At 41.4% G+C, this 18,937-nt stretch overlaps 1 long non-coding RNA gene across 1 annotated transcript; it reads left to right on the top strand.

The window, feature by feature from the left end:
* Positions 1–273: 273 nt before the first annotated feature.
* LOC126702394 (uncharacterized) lies at positions 274–1,577 on the top strand. The gene is made up of 2 exons (XR_007647749.1): positions 274–473; positions 1,284–1,577. It is a non-coding gene; the product is annotated as an uncharacterized LOC126702394 (long non-coding RNA).
* The last annotated feature ends 17,360 nt before the right edge of the window (positions 1,578–18,937 follow it).

Here is an 18,937-nt window from a genome sequence, read left to right as displayed (position 1 = left end):
CACAGTAGTAGTGTTAAAAAATTAAGCTTTTAGTATCTCAAAAAACTATTTTATTTATTTTACTTCCTCACCTTACAATACACCCAATGTAATGTCCCACACCTTTTAAAAAAAAAAAAGGTAAAGTAGCAGATTTTTTGAAGCCCACGTGACCCCCCCCCCCCCACAACCTACTCCTTAATTCCCCACCACTCTTTTTCTCTCAAAATATCTCCCTCTTTGGCCGGCTAGCTCTCCTCTTCTCACTTTGTTCTCTTTTTCTTTTTCATTTTGTCTCAAACACCCAACACTCCTCTCTCACACTCCCTCACTCTTCCACCGGTGCATCACTCCACCACCTCCACCATTATCTTCCGAAAATTTTTCCTGGAAAAGCTCCATAAAAACCTCTTAAGCTCCTACATCTCATCTTATTTAAGGTTCTAGCTAATCTCCTTTGGAGTTTTGGAACTAAGTTTTTTGCGGGTTGCAAGGTAAGTAACTTTTTAATGAGATTTTCGGAAAATAACCATGTAAAGCACTGTTTTTGGGTTAAAAATGTGTTGGGAAATTGTTTATGGAAAATATATTTTCTTAGAAAGCTTTATGTTGTAACTTTAATGTAAGTGATTATTTGTGAAGAGGGCATCATATTTGGTAATGCATATGGGGAAATGCATGATCTATTAGCTTGGAAAAGATAAGCATCTTTTATAAAATTCTTGGGAATGGATTTTATGGATTTATTGCATTATTTGCAAATTCTAAAAATTATTTATCTTAGCTTGTATTCTTTGGGAAATTTATGCAAAATATTTATGACAAGAAATGGTTTTGAGGACTTTGAGAATATTATGGATGTTTGGTTATTGAAATATTTTATGAAACTACTTGGAAGTGAACTGTATATTTCAAATACATTAACTTGTGAGCTTTTGATGTGGTTTTGCCATTGTGCCATGATATTGGTGATTACCCTGTCTGTGTGACGACTTGTCTATGTGACGACCTTGTTATGTGGCCTTGGGTGAGGTTTTTGGTTTTGAAATGGTATTGGGTATTTTATGGCTCACGTTGACTAATATGTAGTTTCATAGTTACTTTGGGAAGCTTGGTGCTACAATATGTCTATCATTCTTGTCATATTGTTAAGGAAATTTATTTTGTAGAATTCAAATGGAAATTCCCAAATTTTAGCATGTTTGTAAAATATTCATTATCATGAAACTTGAATTTCCCCAACCCCTATTAATTATGCTACTTATTGGGCCCTGTCTCATTCCATTATTTTATAAACTTTTCAGAGTAGGAAAAATTTTTTGAGACAGTTTTTTGGTGGCTAATAGTAGTTAGACTAACTACTGATGGAGGCTGAACTTTTGTGATGGAGATATTAGATGATGTACATCTTCGAGTATGCTTGACTCATTCTTTTGTATATTGTAATGCTTGTGACTTTATTCCCACTGATGGGATAAGCTGATGATATGTAATTATTTATTCAGACCTCTATTCTTTTGTGGCCAATGGTCCTTGTAATTATTGCATAAATCTCTGACTTACTTTGGGGAGTATATTTAATGGAATTATGATAATAATTCTTGGTGTTGGTACTTGATATGATTTTTTTTTTTTTTTTGGATTGAATTGTCAAGAAGGAAAAATCTACAAGTGCTTTTGAGATGTCTTTCTCTTGCTTTGGACCATTTTGGTTTTGGGGCGTGACACCCAACATTAAATGTTTTTTTTTTTACCATTTCATTTAAAATAATATAAACATCTCATTAAAATAATAAAGGGAGAGAGAGATTTTGAGTTTTTTAATTGAAAGAAGAGGGATAATCTTAATAAAATATTGTATTTTATATTTAAAAACTTGCTATAGTCAACTGGTATTTAAACTAGTTTACTGTAGTTGCAAAAAATTTATCGTTAGCTTCTCCACTGACACATGGTTTTTTGGTTCTTTGGTGGTAAAATATATATATATATATATATTTTTTTTTTTTTTGCTAAAATACAATCACTATTGTGAATGTTTTTGTTAGGACATATGTGAATCATTGTTAGGAACATATGTCAATATAGAATTGGCTAATCCTTTGACAAAACGCACTTTACTTGTAATTGGATAGATCTAGGATGTGTTTAATACTTCAAGGAACAAGGGTTCAAGTTCAAGTGTTAAAGCCATGCAAGTCTATCCAAGAAACAAGTGAAGAAGTGTTGGATTTTAAAACTCGACAGCTAGTATCTATTGAGATTTAAAAGGCTGTTTAAGCCCGATACTCGACAGCTGCTCGATAGATAGGTTATCTGTCGTGGTTTATGAAAATAAGTTTTTCAAAGCTAATTTCACTCAAATCTGTAAATAGATATGATAGAGAAGCGGAAAATAATCCATCTCCAACTCATCCAAATGGATCGTCCAGAGCCTACTGTGCAGTTTGATCCAAGAGTTAACCCAGAAGAAGGAGAAACGTTCATGGACAATAGCACCACTCTATAATTTAAGTCTCCCATGGACGACATGATCGTCCATGGGGGTCGTCCATGAACAATCATCGGATATCCTTGGACGACCAAACCATCCTACACCAGACGGACGATAGTGCAACACTTAGAACTTTCGACTAAACCCGCAACTATCTCAACAAATCCTTCGAATAAGTTAACTTTCATTAGCGGTTACAGTTTTATAGCTGTTGAGGAAGTTAACTCCGGACTTGTTGGCTTCCACAAATCCTGGGAAGGTTATTGGACAAATAACCGTCCCAGGCTCCCTATATAAAGGACCGGTCTGAACCCGACAGCGGTAAGAATTTCTCTGAGACAATTTTCCCAAATACTTGGAACATCCTTCTCTGCGAGACTAACTTCTCCATCGGAGGGGGTTCGACCGGTCTTCTCCGGTCTCCTCTTTGATTTTGTTTTGTTCCTTGTAGGCCTTCAACCATTTCTTTAGCCCACCGAAGCCAGGCCATCCACCTTACTGATTCGGAGCGATATCAGTTGGCGCCGTCTGTGGGAAGGATTGTTTTGCGACTTTCTTTTCTGTGACAAAAGGTTGGGATGGTCAGGACCAGGTCGAGGGCTACGAGCCCAAGCCGACAGGGAAGCAAAGGCGCTTCAAGTGATCCCCAGCGTGATCGCCAATCTGCACCAGTCATGCAGACGTCGTCCGTTCAGCATGTGCAATCCATGGCGGCTGCGATGGCGGAATTGACTCGCCAAAACCAGGAGTTAAGAATGGAGATCAATCTGAGAAGACAGACACGTGAGGAACACGAAGGACAGACACAAGGCCATGGTGACAGAGAGAATACTGAGATTGGAAGTCAGTTTAGAGGCACCACTTCACGGGCGGTGCCACACTTGAAAGAGGAGATGGACCAAATGAAAAAAGTCATGAAGGAGATGAAGGAGAACATGATGAGGACGAATCCTATAGAAGATTTGGTCTACAGAACTGACTCTCCTTTTACGGCTTCCATCAATGGCCACCCTCTACCATCAAAGTTCAAACTGCCTTCCCTGGACTCGTATGATGGGACACGTGACCCGTTTGATCACATTGCAACATTCAAGACAACGATGCACCTTCAAGGGGTTCCTGATGAAATCATTTGTCGAGCCTTCCCTGCTACCCTTAAAGGCCCAGCATGAGTTTGGTTCAGTAAAATACCCCCAAGTTCCGTAAGTTCTTTCGAAGAGTTGAGCAAATTGTTTGTTAACAATTTTATCGGGGGACAGAGGCACAAGCGTTCTTCGTCCAGCTTGCTCACCATTGAACAAGGGGAAAATGAAAGCCTGCGGTTGTTCATCACTCGCTTCAACAGGGAAGCCCTTACTGTGGACGAGGTGGACGACAAGCTTCTACTGGCAGCCTTCCATAACGGGATCAACTCTGACTTATTTATCCACAAGCTATATGAGAAGGAGCCTCAAACCATGGCCGAGCTCATCCATTCGGCTCAGAACTTCATGAATGCAGAAGATGCAATCATAGCCAAGAAGAGGAAAAGAGCTGAAAGGATGGAAGCGCACCCAGCTCGACACTCATAACAAGCCCCTCGTCCAAAGAAGGGACGGACGGAAGATAAGAAGGAACGAGATAACAAGAAGACAGGTCCCTTGGGAAGAAGCCAGAATTATACGCCCCTGAACGCTCCACTTGATCAAGTGCTCATGCAAATCAAAGACGATCCTTCTTTAAAATGGCCAGAGAAGATGAAGGGGGATCCCAATAAGCGCAATAAGAACAAATATTTTCGCTTTCACAGGGACCATGGGCATGACACGGATGAGTGTTATGACCTAAAACAGCAATTGAGAACATTATCAGACAAGGAAAGTTGAGGCATTTCGTTGGAAGGGATCATAAAGATGAGAAGTTGAAAGGCAAAATGGAGGAATCATCCCGGCCCCCACTAGGAGAGATAAGGATTATTGTCGGAGGGAACTCGATGGGGCAATCTTCCAAGACGAAGAAGACGTATCTCAAAGTGGTACAAAACGTCCAGCTCTCTGGACGATCACTGAGGACGAGATCAATGGACGAGCCAACCATTTCCTTCACCGACGAAGATGCTGAGAGGATCCATCACCCGCATGATGACGCGATCGTCATTACACTACTTATTGCAGATTATACAACCAGGAGAGTGTTAGTTGACAATGGAAGCTCAGCAGACATATTGTACTACCCTGCCTTCCAACAGATGAGGCTTGGACGGAATCAACTTCGTCCAGTTTTCTCACCACTGATAGGATTCGGAGGAATGAAGGTGCAGCCCGTGGGTACCATTACATTACCAGTTGTGGTAGGGTCATACCCGCAACAGATAACCAGGGAAGTCAATTTCCTCGAGGTAGACTGTACCTCTTCATACAATGCCATTATTGGAAGACCAACTCTTAATAGTTGGAAGGCGATAACCTCTACCTACCATCTATCACTCAAATTCCCTACGGAGTACGGGATAGGGCAAGCACAAGGAGATCAGTTGGCAGCTAGAGAATGCTACTTAGCCATGATGGCTTTGGACGAACAGGTGCAGACAATGAGCATCGAGGAAAGAAGAGTTATTGCAGAGCCCACGGAAGTGTTGGAAGATGTTCTTTTGCAAGAAGATGATCCCAAGAAATTTACCAGAATTGGAACAGGTATGAAGGAGAAGGCAAGAAAAGACCCATCCAGTTCCTGAGAAAAAGTATCGACGTTTTTGCATGGACTCATGACGACATGCCAGGAATCGACCCAAGTGTGATCACTCATCGATTGAATGTGTACCCCTTCTTTAAGCCTGTTCGTCAGAAGAAGAGGGTATTCGCTCCCGAGAGGGACATGGCGATCAAGGAAGAGGTTCAGAAACTGACCACGGCATAGTTCATCAAAGAAGTCTATTACCCAGATTGGTTAGCTAATGTGGTGATGGTGAAGAAAGCTAATGGAAAGTGGAGAATGTGTGTAGACTTCACTGACTTGAACAAAGCATGTCCCAAGGATAGTTATCCTCTGCCACGCATTAATCAATTGGTGGACTCTACTGCTGGCCATCAGCTGCTGAGCTTCATGGACGCCTTCTCAGGATATAATCAGATCAAGATGGATGAAGCTGATCAGGAAAAAACTTCCTTCATTACCAGCTAAGGCTTGTTTTGCTACAAAGTGATGCCCTTCGGTTTGAAGAACGCAGGGGCAACTTATCAAAGGTTAGTGAATCACATGTTTCGTCCACAGATAGGACGGAATGTGGAGGTTTATGTCGACGACATGCTTGTGAAGAGCATAGACGAGGGAAGCCATCTAGACGACCTACAGGAAACCTTTGAAACACTTCGGCGATATAAGATGAAGTTGAACCCAAGTAAGTGTGCATTCGGAGTATCGTCGGGAAAGTTTCTGGGGTTCATGGTTTCGCAAAGAGGAATCGAGGCAAATCCAGACAAGATCCAAGCTATATTGGACATGGAGCCACCGAAGAGTATCAAGGAAGTCCAATCCCTCACAGGACGAGTTGCTGCTTTGAACAGATTTGTTTCGAAAGCCACAGACAAATGTTTACCTTTCTTCAAAGTCCTCAGGAAGGCATTTGAATGGACGGACGAATGTCAAAGGGCCTTCCAAGACCTGAAGGACTATCTCACAACTGCCCCATTATTAAGTCCTTCCGTGCAAGGAGAAGAACTGTACCTATACTTAGCGGTGTCCCCACACGCCGTAAGTTCAGCTTTAATCAGAGAAGAGGGGAAAGTACAAAAACCGGTGTACTACACTAGCTGGGCACTCAGAGGAGCAGAAGGAAGGTATCCGCTTGTAGAGAAATTGGCTTTTGCACTGATAACGGCTTCTAGGAAGTTAAGACATTACTTCCAAGTTCATGTCATCAATGTCATGACGGACCATCCGCTTAAGAAGGCAATGAACAAGCTGGAAGCCGCAGGACGGCTGATTTAGTGGGCAGTGGAACTTAGTGAATTTGACATTCGGTACCAACCAAGAAATGCAATAAAGGCTCAAGCCCTAGCAGATTTCATCGCAGAGTTCACTCCGAGTTACGAGGATCTGGGAGAAGGAGAGTACAATAACAAATGGGTCGTCCATGTAGATGAATCGTCTACATTGTATGCTGGAGGAATAGGAGTTGTTTTGTAGTCGCCAGAAGGAGACAAATTAAAGTATAAAGCCCGTTTGCAATACCAAACTACCAACAATGAAGTGGAGTATGAAGCCCTTTTAAAGGGGTTGGAGTTGGCCAAGTCCGTAGAAGCAGACTCAATACTTGTCTTGGGAGACTCTCAATTGGTCATAGGCCAAGTAAATGGGACATGTGAAGCCAAGGAAGACAGAATGAAGAAATATTTACGGAAGGTGGTACGCCTTGTGAAGAAATTCAAAAAAGCTGATTTTGTTCAAATCCCGAGGGAAGAGAATATGGAAGCAGATATTTTGGCAAAGGAAGCATCTGTGAATGAAGCGTTGGACGAGTTGGATGAAGTACGCTACATGCCAAGTATAGACCTTCCAGAAATGCTGCAGATAGATGGTGACGGAAATTGGATGACCCCAATAGTGTCATACTTAAAGGACGGAAGTCTTCCAGAAGAGAAGGACGAAGCTAGGAAGCTCAGGGTCAAGTCAGCCAGGTATGTACTTATGGACGAAGTGTTATACAAAAGAGGTTTTTCCCAGCCTCTCTTAAGGTGTTTGGCTTCGGACGAGGCAAATTACATGTTGAGGGAGGTTCACGAAGGAGCATGCGGAAACCATTCAGGAGCCAGATCACTCGTCCATAAAGTCATCCGTAGCGGATTCTATTGGCCAACCATCCAAGCTGATGCCAAGGCATATGTCAAAGTATGTGATCAATATCAACGCTTCAGCAACATTCCCAGGCAGCCAGCAGAGTATCTCACGCCAATGATGGCCCCTTGGCCGTTCGCGCAATGGGGACTGGACATTTTGGGGCCCTTTCCGACTGGAACTCGGCAAATGAAGTTTCTGGTAGTAGGGATAGATTATTTCACAAAATGGGTGGAAGCCGAACTCTTAGCAAAAATTACGCAGCAGAATGTCAAGAACTTCGTCTGGAAGAACATTGTATGCAGATTCGGGGTACCTAGAGTACTAGTGTCTGACAATGGACGACAGTTTAACAACACACCTTTCAGGGAATTTTGTGAACAACTTGGAATGAAGAACCATTAATCCTCACCCTCCCACCCACAGGCCAATGGCCAGGCGGAAGTAGCGAACCGATCCTTATTGAAGATCATCAAGACTCGGCTCGAAGGGGCAAAGGGAGTATGGCCGGATGAGTTACCAAGGGTTTTATGGGCTTATAGAACGACAGCGAGAACTCCAACAGGGGAAACACCTTTTAAACTAGCCTATGGAAGTGAGGCAGTTATACCAGCAGAAGTACACATGACGAGCCACAGGGTGAGGAAGTATCAAACTGAAGAAAACGAAGAACAGCTCCGTCTTAACCTTGACCTTATGGACGAGGTCAGGATGGATGCAGAACAGAGGACAGCGAGGTACAAAAATCTCATGGCAAGGCAATATGACGCCATGGTGAAGCCTAGGCGTTTCAACATCGGGGATCTCGTCCTGAAGAGGGTTACCTTGGCAACAAGAAACCCGGCCTACGGGAAACTTGGCCCAAATTGGGAAGGACCTTATAGGGTTATCAACTGCAAGAGGCAAGGATCCTATTATTTGGAAGCTTTGGATGGACGGAGGCTGGAACACCCTTGGAATGTTGAGCACCTCAGGAAATACCATCAATGAGTGCTGACTCTTCACCAGTGTCCTTGAACGAAATACCTGGACGAGCAGAAGTGTGTTTACTACTATCGTGTGTTTTAAGTATTTTAATAATCCCCTAGAAAGTACATTAGTGTTTTCACTTTTGTGCTATTCATGGACGAGTTGGTTTGTATTTTTAATTCAATAAGGCACTAGCTCACGAGCATGTGCCATGCCTGTGGACGAATGTTTACATAAGTTTGGATTTTCAAATATATATTTATATATATATATATATATATTGTGTTTTCAAGTATATTATTGGAATCCTTTGTATGTTAATTTAGATTGATCCACAAAAAAGAAAGATAAGCATGGACGAATGAAATCCTTGGACGCAAGGATATATCGTCCATAAGCTTTCCTCCAAAGGAAAAATGAAACAAGGTACATCCGTCCAAAGCGTGAGACGAGATGAAACCTAAGCTAAAAATGAAGCTAAGGTCCATCTGTCCAGAGCATAAGACGAGATGAAACCTAAGTTAAGGGTATACCCATCTAAAACTCAAGACGAGATAAATTCCCAGAAGTGTTCGTCCGAGACACGGACGAGCAAAGACTTCAGAACTAGCTTAACAATCCATTGCATTGGACGAGAAATCGCTGGAAAGTCTAATCATCAAGGACGACAAAATGATCGTCCATTATCTTGAATGATGAAAAATCTAGCTAAAAGGAATCAATTTACTCTATCTTGGTGATGTAATAAAAATTCACCCCCCATACTCAAGATGAGGCGAACTGAATTCCTGGGTGGACGAACCACACAGTCAAGTGATATGACTTATGAAAATAAAAATTTCATACATAAATCTGGAAATGTATATATTCAAACACAATGGAAGATGAAAATAGAAGTATTCATTTTTTCATGAAATTCAAAGAAGGGTGGACGACCCACGTCCAAAAACCCCTTAAGTTGTGAAAATGAAACTGTATATAAACCTCGTCCACAATCTTGGACGAGACAATTGTACTTGTATGAACTGGAATAAAAAGAAAAAGAAGAAAAAAAAAAGCCCAAAACAACGGGCACTTCCAGATAAAAGTAAAACAAATTTTAAAGGAAATTGCAAATCATTTAGGCAAACTAGCCTTGGGGTCGTCCTGAGTGACCTCAGTATTAGCGTCGTCCATGATGTTGACATCTTCGGAACTCGTCTGCAACACAGAACTCTCTATAGCAAGAGGAAGCTTGAAGGAGTTGAAGTCCAAATCAGGATATGCCTCTTTGGCATCAGCACGGAAGTCTTCATAGCCAGCTGCATAATGACTGTCGAGACGATTCTTATACTCGTCAGACTTCTTAAAGGCTACAATAGCTTCTTCACGTGCCTTCTCCAAGGACGAGGTAAGCTCTGAAACTTGTCCTTCGAGATGGACGATGCGGGTATCCTTTTCTAAGTTGTCAGCTTTGAGCTCTTCCACTTCGTTCTTCAGCTTCGTCTCACTTCCCAGCAGACGATTAAAATCCTCAGTCAACCTAATGACCTCCCCCTTCTTGAGCAAAATCTCATGGCTTAGCTCCTTAGCCTTATCCTTGGCCGTCTTAGCATCTGAAGCAAGCTCCTTGGCTTGACAGGTTGCTGTATAAAACTTTGACATAGCCTGCATTTGGACGAAAAAGAGTTAGACATTTCATTCAAGATAAAATGTTTATACACAAGGACGAGGAAGAACTTACCTTGAAAAGGTCATGGATGCCAGAGCGTTCAAACTCCTTCACTGACATGTTGTAACATTTGTTAACTTCACGCTCAGTGACGATCCCTTTGAATGTACACCATGCGTAACCTTCGTCCAGAACCAAATTAGGTGGACGATCAGAGGACTCAGAAGGGCTAGGCTTATGAGAAGCTTTGGGAGGAGGGGGAGGATCAGACTGGACAGGATGAACTATTTGGACGAGCTCCACGTCCACCATAGGTTCGTCCAAGTTCACTATTGGTGGTACGAACTTGGGAACCTTTGGAAGGGAAGTCTTAACTTTTGCTTCTTGTGGCCATGACGATTGGGGAGGTCGTCCAAATCCACAGTACTTGAGATTGGTTTAGACTTCCTCTTCCCAGCCTGGACGGAAGCCACTTTGGCAGTAGGGGCAGCAACATCCTCGTCCCCGCTAGTCACTGCTTTCTCTTTATTTTCCCTCATCGTACTTATCCCTATGACGAGGAAAATTAATTAATTTTTTTAAAAAAAAAGGAGAGCTGGGGTAATAAAATATAATGGACGACACTTACTTCGACGAGTCAACTATTCGTGACTTAAGTTCTCAGTAGTAGGAACCGGACCAAGTCCCCAAGTTGCTAGACGACTAAGGGTAACTAAGTCGTGGAAAGTCCTTCCTGGAAAGGTGCGAACCACTTCAATCTGGTCCAAGAAAAACTTATCCAAGTGTGGACGAACAACAGCTGCATCACCAAGAGAGGGTTAGACAACTGACAGATATAAAAAAATTTTAAAAAAAGGACAAACGGGATAAAATGGAAAGAAAAACATACCCTCAGGACGAAGACGACCTAGAGGGCTGGTAAAAGGTGGGAAGAGGGGATTACCCACATCAGCTGGGTCCCCAACCCAATTTCCAGAAATAATAAAAAAAAAAAAATTTCCAGAGCCGGTCAGACGAATTATGACCCTTTATTAAACTATAATATGAACCTCTGGTCGAGAACTGGTAGAAACCAGCAGATTTTTTGATCTTTGAGGGCTTATAACAGTAAAGGAACTCGTCCACTGTAATTGGACGATCCCCTTCCAATGCCTTACGCCATAATACTTGCATGGCAACTATTGTCCTCCAACCATTGGGATTGAGCTGGTTAGGTCCAATACCCAACCTTTGGAAGAGGTCTCTGCAGAAAGAATTTAGGGGAAACCTAAGACCAGCTAAAAGGTAAGAAGCGTATACCCCTAAGCCAAAGGAAGGAGAACAACACCATTCTCTGGCCTTGGGTAGACGAGGGTTAAGCTCTTTAGGGATTTGATATCTATCTACAAGAGTTTTTAACTTAGCACCGTCTAAGGTGGATGCTACCTCTGGGGCACAACTATAGATAACATCTTCTTCGTCCTCTTCCTCGTCTTGAGGGGGACTAGGTGGCTTCCTAGACGAACTAGCCCCAGATCCAGAAGCCGCCCTACGTCGTTGTTCCTGAAATTCCTCTGAGGGAATGCCAGGAACCCCAGACGAGTAATGCTCATCTGAGGAATCACTATAGGACGAGCTATCTACACTACCACTCCCAAAAGAATCGTCCTGGTACTCGTCTATCTCTTTCTCTAAACTACTAGACGAAGACATGGCTGAAATGTAGAGGACTTAAAATGAGAGCCTAAAAAAGAAAGAGGAAATACCTGATGAAACTAGGACGAGAGCTAGACGAGGATCTTGGACGAGTTGGCAGAAGAGAGAATGAGGAAAAAAGTGAGGGGCATGAAAGAGAATACACTATTTATAGGCCCCAACAACAGGATCAATGATACGACACTCGCCACTCAGAGATTGACACGTGGCGATTACTTTGGGAAACGAGATCGACACGATTGGCCAACCAACAGTTTCGCGACACGTGGCGTACGAAAAAGTGAAATTTTGTTAAAACCACAACAATGTCCTGGACGACCCTTTAAACAAAGGGGCAACTGATAGAAAAGCGGAAAATAATCCGTCTCCAACTCGTCCAAATGGATCGTCCAGAGCCTACTGTGCAGTTTGATCCAAGAGTTAACCCAAAAGAAGGAGAAACGTTCATGGACAATAGCACCACTCTATAATTTAAGTCTCCCATGGACGACATGATCGTCCATGGGGGTCGTCCATGAACAATCATCGGATATCCTTGGACGACCAAACCGTCCTACACCAGACGGACGATAGTGCAACACTTAGAACTTTCGACTAAACCCGCAACTATCTCAACAAATCCTTCGAATAAGTTAACTTCCGTTAGCGGTTACAGTTTTATAGCCGTTGAGGAAGTTAACTCCGGACTTGTTGGCTTCCACAAATCCTGGGGAGGTTATTGGACAAATAACCGTCCCAGGCTCCCTATATAAAGGACCGGTCTGAACCCGACAGCAGTAAGAATTTCTCTGAGACAATTTTCCCAAATACTTGGAACATCCTTCTCTGCGAGACTAACTTCTCCATCGGAGGGGGTTCGACCGGTCTCCTCTTTGATTTTGTTTTGTTCCTTGTAGGCCTTCAACCGTTTCGTTAGCCCATCGAAGCCAGGCCATCCACCTTACTGATTCGGAGCGATATCAAGATATTTGGGCTTTCTTTTTCTCACAACCCTAAACATATATAAGGATTATTTTAAGGGCTGTCACAGTAGATGCAACTCAATGCAAAAGTTTTTCACAAGCATATTGTGAACCGGAGACTTATGTCCTAGTTCATCTTTCTATTCAAGAAGCTGCTGTGTTTGTACACTGTAGGGTTTTGTAACCAAGGAACTTCGTGATCTTCATCATGTTGATGAACTGAAGAACTTTGCAGCCAACATCTTTCTCAAGTTGGTGAGTAAGCCGCGTACTGGGATCCGTGCATCGAATTGGTTAGTCACGTATTGGGAGCCGTGCATTGAAAATGAGAGATTGTCACTACAGAACAAATCCAATTGGGTATTAGGGTAAGGGTTCAACTATAGGTTGGTATAAGGTACTGAGATTCCTTTACTTGAACCAATTGTTGTGATAATAGTGAATTATCGGGAGTAGTGACCTTAAAATCACTCAGTGAATTTTTTGCCGTGGAGGTTTTCCCCATTCGTAAACAAATCACCGTGTCAATTTATTTTCTGCTGCATTTTACCTTAGTTGGTGATTTGTTTGTGCTACCATACTTATTGCATGCTAATTGAATTAATTAATTAACTTGGGCTAATTAATTGGTTAATTCATCACAAGGGGTCAATACATTCATGGCCTATCAAGTGGTATCAGAGCAGGCACACTCTAATTAGGTTTTAATATTTGCTATGTGATCCATTGACCCCTGTTTGTCATAGATACAGGACAGTCTCTTATTATACCTCATTTATTTGATGGCACTAACTATGCATACTGGAAAGTACGCATGAGTGCTTTCTTGTAGTCATTAGATGAAAAGGTGTGGCAAACTGTGGAGATAGGCTGGACCAAGCCAAAGGAAGCGCCAACCAATTGGGATGATATTAAGATCAAGGCGGCTAACTTCAACAGCAGGGCATCGAATGCTTTGTTCAGTGCAGTCACGAATGAGGAGTTTAAGAAGATATCCTCTACTAACACTGCAAAGGAAGCATGAACTATCCTCCAGAAAACCTATGAAGGAACCAAGGCTGTCAAGGATTCAAAACTTCAGAGGCTTTCCATGAGCTTTGAAGAGATTAATATGGAGGGGGATGAGTCATTTGATGAGTTCTATGCTAAGCTCAAGGACATAGTGAATACAACTTTCAATCTTGGGAAAATCATTCCCAAACCCAAGATTGTTAGAAAGATGCTTAGATCTCTACCTAAGAGATTTCATGCCAAGATCACCGTAATTGAGGAATCGAAGGATATTGAAAAAATTCCTTTGACAGAGTTTGTTGACAATCTGTAGACCTATGAGTTGGGTTTGACAAGGATAGAGAAATCTACTAAGGGAAAGAGCATGGCATTGAAGGCCAAGAGCAGTGACACTGATGAGTCTTTAGACGATGAAGATTCTAAGATGAAATCCTATATGTAAGGTTGAATTTAATCAACCATCTTGTTGACTTTATTCCATGCCAAATTTGCTTGTAATTTAACACCATATCACTCGGTAATTCAAAAATTTTTTGAAGAATGCCAATGCTAAAGGATTTGACAAAAACCATAAGCAGTCTAGCTCGTCTCAGTTCAAGAACTAGGACAAAGGAAAGAAGGATGATAGGGTTGGCAGTCAGTACACTCAACAGAGCAGCTAGACATACTCAACCTAATTGCTACAAGTGGTTAGCCACTCAACAGAGCAATAGTATGATCTCATCGAAAAACTAAAATTAGTTTCCATCCTCCTTTGCTCCTCTTGGAGATCTTCTCAAAGCCCTCATTTTCCTTTCGAACTTAAATAGTTTCAATTCTTCTCCCTCATTGCCGGATCAAAGGTTTGCTAAATGGAAAGATTCTTCCAAGGTGTGGAAGGAAAAAAGCTCCAAGTGATTTAGTCACTTTTTCTCTCTCTCCCTTTCTGGTTCTTGTTTTTGCATTACTTGTGTGTTTTGCTTTCATATTTTGAGTCAGTCTAGTTTTATGCATTGTTTTGTTTAACATGTTTTTGTTTGTTTATTTTTTAGTTTTGCTTTATTTTGTTTTTCATAAATAAATAAAAAAATTGAAAAATTAGAAAAATACAAAAACAGTTTGTGTACATCGGTACTTGTGTACCTTGGATGGCCATTGAAACAAAATTTCTAAACTTTGTATCTTTTGTAGCTTAGATGAGCATCTCTATGCACAACTAAGCAAGTGAGCTTTGTGGCTTGTGTTTGTGATGAGTAAGATTAAGTAATCTCTTGTACTTAACACTCGCATCACTCTTTTTGATGAGAAGTACTAGAAAATCCTAAGAGAAAGGCATAAATAACCATCTCACCAATGTTGCCCGCCAATCATGAAATGACATTTGTATGCTTCGGCAAAGCAAAAGTGAAATGTCAAAACCTTAAGAGCATTGGGTATTTCTTTTCTATCTCTTATATGTCCATGCATGGTTTGCTTAAAAGAAAAATATGTAAAGAAAAATAAAAAGCAAAAAGAATCAAAATGCTTTATATATGATTGCAAGCATGTATTTTAGGAGATATGGGAGTTATATGATGTACCTTAAAGGTGATAGTCCCCATCAAGCAGTTATGATTGTGTGTGAGTTAAAGTGATTTTCTCATATCTTAAATTGTCATAACATTAGACACTTATGCAACATTGTGATGTTTTTCACTCATAATATGCAATACTCTTTGCTACTCTTGATACATGTGCAGGTACAATGTGATTTGGATATCACAAGGAATACATATGTTAATGTATGCTCACTAAACTGTCTTAACTTATTTTTGAAATATAAAATTGGTTAGACTTGTTTAGTGTATGTGTGTGTGTGTGTGTGTGTGTGTTTTGGATCTAAATCCTTAACATTTTTCTTGATGAGAGATGATTTTGAGAGTTTAAAATATTGGTTAGATCTTTGGTTGAGTAGCATGTTTGATTGCATTCATGTTTGTGTTTTTCTCTTCTTTGAAAAACTGTTTTTAAGCAATCTCGACAGCTTCTCGATACCTATCGACAGCTAGGTTATCTATCGAGTCTTTTTAGCTTCCTTTCTCAATAGCTGTTATCGTAATCTCAATCCATCAAGATTCTTGAGATTCAATCTTGATAGCTACTCGATCCATCGAGGGAGTTTCTGAATGCTCGATAGCTCCTCAATTCATTGAGCCCCTTTTACTGTAGACACCTTTCGACAGATCCTCGATAGATTCTCGATAGCTATTTCTCGTGTTTTAATTCTTGACAAATCTCGATACCTCTCGATCCATCAAGAAACTAAAATTCCTATAAATAGGGTCTGTACGATGTTTTCTTCATTTCTCCCTGATCTCTCTTGACAGAAAACATCTCTTCCTCTTCCTAATCACCTCTCTCTCACTCCAAACTTCATTCCCAAGGGTTTTCGGCCTAGATTGATCTTTCTTCTTTTGGTAAGATCTTCTTTCTTTCACTTTTTCATGCATTTCATGTTTCCGACCTAACTTTTGGGATTTTTTGATAAACTTTGGGGTTTTTCAAAAATTTTGAAGTTTTTGTGAAATTTTTGGGACGGGTTTTTGTTTAAATGATTTTAAAACATCATGCATTGTATCACATCTGCATTATAACAATGTGTCATGCATTTTAGATGTGTGTTTACTTTGGTGCAATGATGTATGCTGGTAGGTTAGTATTAGGCTGAGCCCAAGATGTTTTTAAATTTTGCATGTTACATATTCATGCATTTTTCATGCATACGTACCTTTATTTATCTTTATTTTGATATTGATTTGTGTTGGTGCTTTTCTGTGTGTTTCTCTCTCTCTCTCTCTCTCTCTCTCTCTCTCTCTTGGTTAGTTGCTCTATGGCACCTAAACGAAAATCCACTCCATCCCAGAACCCTCTTCGTTCTGGGGCATCTTCCTCTGATTCTACCCCCTCCCATGTCCGATTCCGTGATAAGAAGGCCAAGTCGGACTTCTTGGAGAACTTTTCACAACGTGGTATTCATTCAGAACGACAAGTTGTTTTATCAGATTTTTTTAATACTAACCTTCCCACTGTCATCTACAGTCGGGGTTGGGAGTCACTATGTGGCATCCCAGTCACTTGTCCCTCCATGATCATATAGGAGTTTTACTCCAATATGCATGGATTCAATACTTCAGTACCTCATTTATCACTCATGTTTGAGGTACGCGTATCGTAGTTACTCCAGATATTGTATCCGAGGTACTACACGTTCCTAGGGTAGCGCATCCTAACTACCCTAGCTGCGATCATTTGAGGATTGTGTCCAAAGATGAACTATCATCTCTATTTTGTAAAACACCTTCATCTTAGGGTAACCGTCAAAACACCCATTGCTCAAGCTTTGCAAAAGGTCCGAGATTCCTTAACATGGTGATGACATTTGTTCTCCATCCATTGTCTCACTATAACTCCATCACAGAGCCTCGTGCTCAATTTTTGTTATCCCTTCTTAAGAGACTCATTATTGATTTTCCCTATCACTTCATTCTATCCCTTATAGATGTCTATAGTAATACGGCGACCTGTGATAAGCTCATGTTTCCTTCAGCTATCTTCAATGGGCACGTTCTCCCATTCATTAGGGTGACACATCCAGTTGTCCCCCTAAATAAAGAAGTACCGATTCTTCCAGTTTCTGTTAGAATCAGGAGTCTCGATACTAGCCTAAGCGACGGCTTCCTTGGTAGGAAACTGTATATACCCCTAGATTTGAAAATTTCAAAAGGACGGTAACAATGGAAGAATTCCTCCATGGTTAGCTAACGTTCCCTATTAGTTAGAACCCCATAAATTACTTCCGCACCGAGGAAGATTCTCCAAGCGTTGGGAGCAATCTGGGTGACGGCTAGTCCCAGGTATTGAAGTAGACGACGGTGACGAGCACTCAAAGGTCTAAGTCCTGCCTTAAACATTTGCTCATAATCCCGACATCTTCAACATCCCGGTAATAGAACTTTTCAAACTTAAAGGTTAGACAGATGGGGATGCCGACGGGAATCTGATATCTCTCTCGAAGGGTGTCGAAGTGTGGTCTCTTAATAGTTTAGTTGAAATCATTGACCGTCCACATAAGGGGCAGAACAAACTTTCTAAGACCGTTAGGGCCAATGACGGATCTAATAGGGGATTCGACATTCTCAATGCTCTCCTCGCCATTTGAATCCCCACTTGTACTCTCTGACCCATCCACGTCTGAATCCTCCTCTTCCTCCTTGGAAGGTAAGTTGGCAGACGGGACCCTTTCTAAATAAGAGGCACCAAAGTTGTTTTGACCTGATGGGTAAACCTCATCGTAGTCTGCTCCTTTGCGGACAGGCGATTGTTCACTCGACACTTCACTAGACATTATTACACCTACAAGTGACAGGTAAACTCCTAAGACTCTACAGGTCTATATACGTGACAGACATATAACATTTAAAAGAGAAAGAAAACAAAACATATGAGTACAGGACGGAGAGCACTTACAGGTGTGCAATGTAGAAAAGAGACGAAAGCAATATGGTGAACAAATGCACTGCACTGAGGTGACAGAGTACTAAATTCTTGTAGATGACGGTGGCGCGCTAACTCTAGGAAATGGTTGCAAAGAGTAAACATGAAAGTGAAAGGCAACATATATATAGAGGAAACAGCGTAGAAGACGAAATGATGCTTTGATCCAAGTAACCAGCCACTAAAATTTCGCCATGTGTCCCACAACATTTATGACTTGCAACCACCTTGTCAATCAAAGCACGATTCCCAAGTACTAGCTGAGGCCGTCACCCCACGTGTTCATCTAGTGTATCAAGCGACGAACCCATGGAGTGGGGGGCAACTGATAGGGGTAAATTCCAAGGTAGACGGATTGAATTAACGGAGTCAGACTTTAGAGACGGGGAACTAGAAGAGATGGTATAGTTGGTCTAACAAAGCTAGTTGACGGATTTGCGACCTGAATGAAAAGGTAAGGAGAAGGACAGACACTTTCAAGTGAACAGATAGAAAGGAACGGTCTGTTGAAACCACATATCACCCTTATGGCATCTACATGGTACCCACATGGCATGGGTAGTCTCCAAGGATTCTGGTATAAAAATATCTTGCGCTCCACGCCCCACCATAATTATAGGAATCCCTGTAAGGAAATCATCCCATAAATTGCGAATATTGATGAAGATGTCCCCTCCAAGGAAATACCCTCTCCACCAAGAAATTAAGGTTGGCTCTACACTACTATAAAAACCCCAAAACCCTCACAAATCAAAGCACGTGTAATTTTCCCAGCTCTAGCACTCTAGAGTTGTAGAAATTCTCTCTAACTTAACCTTCGGAGGATATTTGGCCAGTATCACACCGGTACTC

This window comes from Quercus robur, chromosome 10 (assembly GCF_932294415.1).
Source record: "Quercus robur chromosome 10, dhQueRobu3.1, whole genome shotgun sequence".
NCBI lineage: Eukaryota > Viridiplantae > Streptophyta > Magnoliopsida > Fagales > Fagaceae > Quercus > Quercus robur.
The sequence above is the reverse complement of the archived record's forward strand: the minus strand, read 5'-3'. Positions and strand labels throughout refer to the sequence as shown.